This window comes from Onychostoma macrolepis, chromosome 02 (assembly GCF_012432095.1).
Source record: "Onychostoma macrolepis isolate SWU-2019 chromosome 02, ASM1243209v1, whole genome shotgun sequence".
Taxonomy (NCBI): domain Eukaryota; kingdom Metazoa; phylum Chordata; class Actinopteri; order Cypriniformes; family Cyprinidae; genus Onychostoma; species Onychostoma macrolepis.
This window is the reverse complement of record NC_081156.1, coordinates 21,781,304-21,788,357: the sequence shown is the minus strand read 5'-3', so window position 1 is coordinate 21,788,357 and position 7,054 is coordinate 21,781,304. Positions and strand designations below refer to the sequence as shown.

The window sequence follows — 7,054 nt, the reverse complement described above, 5'->3', positions numbered from 1 at the left end:
ATTATTATTATTTTTTCAGGTTTCTTTCTTTTGAATGGTGCATATAATGTTACAAAAGCTTTTTATTTCAGATAAATACTGATCTTTGGATCTTTCTATTCATCAGAGAATCCTGAAAAAAATGTACTCAACTATTTTAAATATTGTTATTTTAAATAGCAAAAATATTTTACAATATTACTCTCACATTCTGAGTTTGTTTGGTTCTGTTTTCTTGTCTTGTTTTCTGCTTTGTACTCTGAGCAGTTCTCTAGCCTGATAATTAGTTCATGCTCTCCTGTTCATTGCCTGTTTAGTTTCTATAGTTACTAATTGACTGAGTACTCAGTTCAGGTGCTGCTTGTTTAGTTCTTGTTTGGTTGCTCTATTTAAGCCCTCAGTCTTTCCTTAGTCAGGTTTCTGGTATTGAAGGTCTAATAGTAGTGTAGAAGTATTTCTCCTGCAATCTACTGTTTCTGTTGGTGAATTTAAATAAAGTTCCTCGGATCTTTGCATCTTCCTCATCTCTGCACTTCATCTGTGACAATTACTGCTTTTGCTGTTTGGATCAAATAAGCGCAGGCTTGGTGAGCAGAAGAGAATTCTTTAAAAAACATTAAAAATCTTACTGTTCAAAAACAATTGACTGGTAGTGTATATAGAAAAAAATGTAATTATTATAACAATAATAATGGTTAAACAGTGTTTTTAAATATATTTTAATAGAAATGTATATTTATAGATATATACATTTAACTATAATATTTGAAATGGTTTACCATTATTATTGTACATTATACATTTTATTACAACTTAACTTTCTTTCTCCATCATTAGTCTTTCTCCTAAATCCCTCACAATCCTCTAAAATGGCCTCTTCCCCTTCCTTCAGTATTTCTGCTTCAAGCAATATTTTTTTTTTCTCTCTTCTCTTAATCTGGGTCTCCACACTCTTGCTGGCCTAGGGCGTGATGGCGTTTGACGTTTGAACGGCTGGCTGATGGTATACCAGAACCCTCTGCTCCTCCGGATGACCAGCCCTCTGTCCTGGCTGAGCGCTGTGCTGCTCACAAATGTCACTCGTACACAGAGCCTGCCAACTCTTTCATTAGCAAACATGACCTGGCTTCCATCGCATGACAAACAACCCTGCGGGTCAGCGACCCCCCCTTGCTAAAGATCTCCCACCTGCTCTGCCGTATACAGAACTGCTGTGTGCACAAGTAATGATTATGAATCAAGCTGTTGTGTACATCTACAGCATCTTTATACTGTCACTTGTGTTCTCTGTGAACAACTGTGAAATCAGTTTCTTGGAACCTAAAGTTGTATTACAGTTAAAGACTTCAAAATAATACTATAAAATAATTTGCGTGTGTAGTTTTCTTTAATGTATTTCCTGCAGAAACCGGAAGGTTGAAACCTATTTTATAAAAAAACATTAGACTACATAATGTCGCATCACAGAAATTATTCAAGACTTACTTGCTGGTATGCAGTATTTACGGGGAGGGACATTCTTATTGTACACATCTGATTGGACAAAAATCTGACTAGTGCAGCATGAGTCAATATTATGTAGGCTACACTGTTTTTTGGAAGCTAGAAATTGCTAAATAAATTTGCAAAATGCATTTATTTATATATATATATATATATGTGTGCTGTCAAAATTAGCGCGTTAACGTAGGCGATTAATTTTTTTCAGTTTAACGCGGTAACGCAGGGCATAGGGTTGGCCACCCCACTAATTCTAATTCTGTCCTTTTTTTTTTTTCTTGACAAGAACTACATTTATTCAGTCACAGAACGTCTTTACGAGCACATCAAACAGGAGATGTTTCAGACGCGCGCTTCACTCCAGCGTCAGGCGCGAGTCAAACAAGCGCGGAACTGTACTGTGCTTGCAGCACATGCTCTTCAATACACGCACAAAGGTGCCAGCGCGCGCATAGCCTGTATCATTTCATATCAAATCGCGAAAGAAACTACAAGCATGCATGTCATGATCAGTTAAGTCATGAAGTTACCAAAAAGGCGATTAAAGCTGCCATAAAACTGTGCATGCATGTAATATGTTATATATGAGTTGCATTAAGAACACACAGAAAAATCAAGGTACAGGAATGTACCTAAAAAGGTATAAATGCCCTAGTAGGGTACAGCAATGTACCGCGTTGGTACATTTTTGTACTTTCTTGTTTGTACCTCTAAAAGAACATTTATGCACCCCTAGTAATAGAAATGTACCTTTGTGTCCTGGTATGGTTTAAAATTACATCCTGATATTTTCCCATAGCATTTCACTAATGTTCTGCTGAACTGATTTCTCCTAAAAAAAAAAAAACGTAAGACGTAGACTGAAAAAGTACACTTGCATGGGGTTATTTAATTGCTTCAGAAGCATTAGGCTTTGTGAGCATTTTGCTAACCATTTTTAAATACAAAACACAGAGGCAGTCCATGTTTATCTATTATACTACGGGCCGTTGAATGCTTGAATCTGATTGGCTGACGAACGTTCTAAGGCGTGCAATTATTGAAACTCACGGCGAACGTACTAGTTCCAGGCAGCTCTTGACCGCATTACATGACCATATCACTTCGCCAAATGTTTTCTGTTATTTCAAAGGTCTTACAACAGCAAAATAATCAAAACCCACAAGGACACTGGCCAAACAAATAAATATAGTAAACAAATGGTAAAAACGACAGATCATGTCCATGTTTTTGCCACAAAATTACGCTTTATTATGTACGGAAAGCACATAGCCTACTCTATCTCTCCCGCTCTCTCTACTTCACAGACCGCACATACATAACAGTTTGCACACACTAACATACATCGCGCTAATGTTGTTAGCGCTACTCTGACGATTTTACCAGTAAACAACTTAAAAGCTACATGATTTCTATATGAAGCGAGGTAACAGCAACGGCAGTGTTCGTGAACAAAATGAAGTTTCACTATAACTACAGACATTGCTGCCGAACACTAGAGACGCACAGAGGTAATCTCTCTCTCTCTCTCTCTCTCTCTCTCTCATATCTTGGTTATTAACGGTATTAACTGCATTATTGGTCTGCTATCAACGGCTCAAGCCTCAGATAGGTTTAAAATGAAGTTTTGGAATTAGCAACGGAAGCGTTGGATGAAATGCGGAAGAAATAATCCTACTCACAATAGCGATTTAAGTAGAAATACCGGACGAATGCCATGAAATATATAATCTGATCGATGTCTTGAGGTGTGGCAACCGTAGTATAAGCGGAATAATTGACTTCGGTCCATTGAATTATTAGAAAAATAATGCACACCGGAGGTGCATTATTTTTCTAATAATCCAACGGCCCGTCGTCAATTATTCCTTACATATTCAATGTATAACCCGACAAGTTATGGTAACTCAAACCATTTGAGGAAACAGATTGCCTTAAACCATTTAAGATATGAGTACTATAAACTCATATACAGTACATTGAGTTAAATTAACTTTTTTTATTATTTTTTATTTTTTTTTTTGTGTGTGTTGGCTAATCAATTATTAGAGTAAACTTAATTTACATTTTTTTATTTTATTCCACTCAGTTTGAATTCAGGTAACATCCAAGTCTTAACTACTATATAGCTACTTAAATGGTTTGAGGAAACCGATTGCCTTCAGTGGCTTAAGTTCATCAAACTTAAAGCAATAATGTTACATAAGACTAAGCAAAAACACTGGAACAAATAAATCATTATTTAGTATTTATTGAAACACAACAAATGTTTTCAAGCATAAAACAAAATCAGTGGGCTGTTTAGTCAAAAATATAACATTTAAGCTATCTTAAACTTTTCACCAAAAAAAGTAAACACCTCACAAAGGAAATGTTTAAAATCCATTTAAATGTTAAATATAATTAATAATAATAATAATTATATTTAACATTATAAGCAGACATCATCTTCAGATGCAATCAAAACATCCAATGGGTTTAAAGACAGTGTTCCCTCTTCCTCCTTAACAGCAAAGATGGTGACAGCTGCCTTCAGCACTTGATCAGGCTCCCTTTTCTAAATGCAGTAAAAAAATTTGTTAGTGTATGTCACCAAATATCATCATATTTAAACAAAGCGGACTTCATATTTAAGCGGACATCATCATTTTTTCATAAATGACAATAAAGGTGTGAAGGATCAGAGAAGTGTTTATTCAAAGGTATGTGTCCATTTAAAACACTGTAGTACTTTAATTTTAACATCATAACTTCCAGAGTGGTTTATCAGCAGGTTTTTCAGGGCTGAATATCAGCTGAATGTGTTAGAGCTTGAATTGAATTTGTTCATTTACATTACTTATTTAATTTAACAATCTAAGGTTCTTTATTGCAGTACAGTAAGAAAAACAGTGCTTAAAGTGATAGTTCACCCAAAAATGAAAATTCTGTGATTTAATCACTCACCCATCGTTCCATCTTTGGAACACAAATTAAGATATTTTTGATGAAATCCAAGAGCTTTCTGACCATCCGTAGACAGCAACACAGCTGAAACGTTCCCAGACCCAGAAACATAGTAAGGACATCTGTAAAGTCCATGTGACATCAGCAGTTCACAATTTTTCGAAGCTACGAGAATACTTTTTGTGTGCAACGAAAACAAAAATAATGACTTTATTCAACAATTCTTCTCCTTTGCGTCACTCTAGGGTGCCATTATGGAGAGTATCACGGCGCTTGCGTGTGTGTTCCTCTACATTTAAACAAGGCTCTGCGCATGCATGTTCTACGTCAGCAGCACAATGCGCATGCATTGTTTACATATAGAGATACTCTCGATAATAGCGGAAGGCATAATTTGAAGGAGAAGAATTGTTGAATAAAGTAGTTTTTTGTTGTTGTTTTCTTTGCGCACAAAAAGTATTATCGTAGCTTTGTAAAATTAAGGTTGAACTACTGATGTCACATGAACTGTTTTAACGATGTCCTTACTACGTTTCTGGGTCTGGGAACATTTCAGTTGCCTTGCTGTCTATGGAGGGTCAGAGAGCTCTCAGATTTCATCAAAAATATCTTAATTTGTGTAGCGAAGATGAACGAAGGTCTTACAGGTTTGGAAAGACATGAGGGTGAGTCATTAATGACAGAATTTTCATTTTTGGGTGAACTATCCCTTTAAAGAGACAGTTCACCCCAAAGTGAAAATTATCATCATTTACTCCCTGTCATGTCATACCAAACACATACGAATCTTGTTCACCTTTGGAACAAAAATGAAGATATTTTTAATACTCTCTCACCATTTTGTCAATCCATTGAAAGTTAGGCAATCAATATTCAGCTTCAAGGAGTACATGAAGACAGATTATCCATATGAATAAAGTGGTTTCATTCACTTAATTAAATTTTAAAATAATAATAATAATAATTAAAATTAAGCTTGAGTTGAGGATTTTTTATTTTGTGTCAAAGCCTAAATTAAAAACTTTTTGAACCTTGAAAATAAAGATTGCCTAGACTTCCAATGGATAGACAAAAATGATGAAAGAATATCAAAAATATATACATTTGTCTGAAGATGAATAAAATTAATTCAAAATGGGTTTGGAACAACATGAGGGTGAGTAAACCATGACAATTTTATTTTTTTAGTGGACTATTCATTTAAGACAACTCAAATGTTCAACTATTTAGTCATTTATGCTGATTTCAGGTTAAAATGTTAATAGCAATTCATCAAAAAAATAAATAAATAAAAACTGAAGAACTAAGTATTTAAATAAATGTTTATAACGTGACAAATTACATCTCGTACAACACAAAAGCCCATCGATTTGTTTAATGTGAATTCTACTTACTTCATTTTAGGCTCATATTAGTACTGCAGCCTTCCTCTTGCCAGTGACATCACACCACCCCTCGCTGCCTTTGCTCTGAAAAGACTGATCTCAAAAGCATGACAACAATTTGTTAGAATGAATTTTAAACAAGACAACGCGAGGACAACAGTGTAAAATGTTATCCAAGGTTAACAAAACAGCCATTATAAACGCTCCTCAGCCCCTTTGTTCACCGGGGCTTCGGCAGAATTACTAAACTTCATCAGCATCACTAGATGATACTGACAAAGCGGATAATAAATAACAGTTAACAAAAAGTTTAAACGTATTGTAATACAGTGAATGTGTGTTTGCTTTACCTTGCTTCAGATCTGTGGGGTGAGTGATGGTTAGAGATGAGGAAGATGGTCTGTCAGACGTCTAAATAAAATTTGCTGGACTCGTTTGTGTCCGGCAGTGAGAAACGACAAAAAAAAAAAAAAAACGTATTAATTTATCAGTGACAAACTGTTGTGTATAACACTGCATATTTAACACTTGCCGTTGATAACTTTGATGTAATGGCGCGTTAGCTTCACGCTTGCCATGTTACACGTATTAGGATAACTGAGTTGGTTAATCCTCAGATAAAGTTGACAATAAAACACAAAACATTCAAAAGTGCTTTAAATAGGAATAAAGAGGTTCAAAATGCTTACCTGTTATTTTCCGTAACCGCGTCGCGAGCCGTCCTACTATCCCGCGAGTGAGCAGACGTGCGGAACGGACCTGACTGATTGAAAAATGCTAACGGTTTTCGAAAAATACCCGGATAATATTTTGCCTCGAGTAAAAGTAATTACTTTTAAACGGATTAATGTAGGCTTAAAATGAAATATTTATGTATTTGAAAAATCTGAAAAATGTATGTATTTATATTATTACTTAGTTATTTAGTTATGAAAGGTAATATATTACAGTTTAGTTAGGCTATTTAATTAGTTATGGAAGATATAAAGATATTGATATTATATTTTAAATCTATCCAGTTATAATTTGCATGAAAACAATGTAATGTATAGGCTATCTGAAATCCCAGCTAAGTTTATAATGGAACTTATAGGTCATACTGACCAAGAATTAGATGGAAATTTACCAGTAGCCTTTTTTATTCAATAAACACACACTCTAGGCCTATTTAAATTATGATTTTGTGTTCTGTGATTTGCTGCATAATTTGCCTGTATCTCAAGCTTGTTAAAAGTACAGTTATG

The 7,054-nt window shown here is 34.8% G+C and overlaps 2 long non-coding RNA genes across 2 annotated transcripts; one reads left to right on the top strand and one right to left on the bottom strand.

The window, feature by feature from the left end:
- Positions 1-412: 412 nt before the first annotated feature.
- On the top strand, positions 413-1,567 carry LOC131530737 (uncharacterized). The gene is made up of 2 exons (XR_009268468.1): positions 413-566; positions 945-1,567. It is a non-coding gene; the product is annotated as an uncharacterized LOC131530737 (long non-coding RNA).
- A 2,211-nt stretch (positions 1,568-3,778) lies between these two features.
- Positions 3,779-6,509, bottom strand: LOC131531746 (uncharacterized). Its single transcript, XR_009268772.1, has 3 exons — positions 6,161-6,509; positions 5,820-5,903; positions 3,779-4,036 (listed from the first exon to the last, which is right to left on the bottom strand). It is a non-coding gene; the product is annotated as an uncharacterized LOC131531746 (long non-coding RNA).
- Positions 6,510-7,054: the final 545 nt, after the last annotated feature.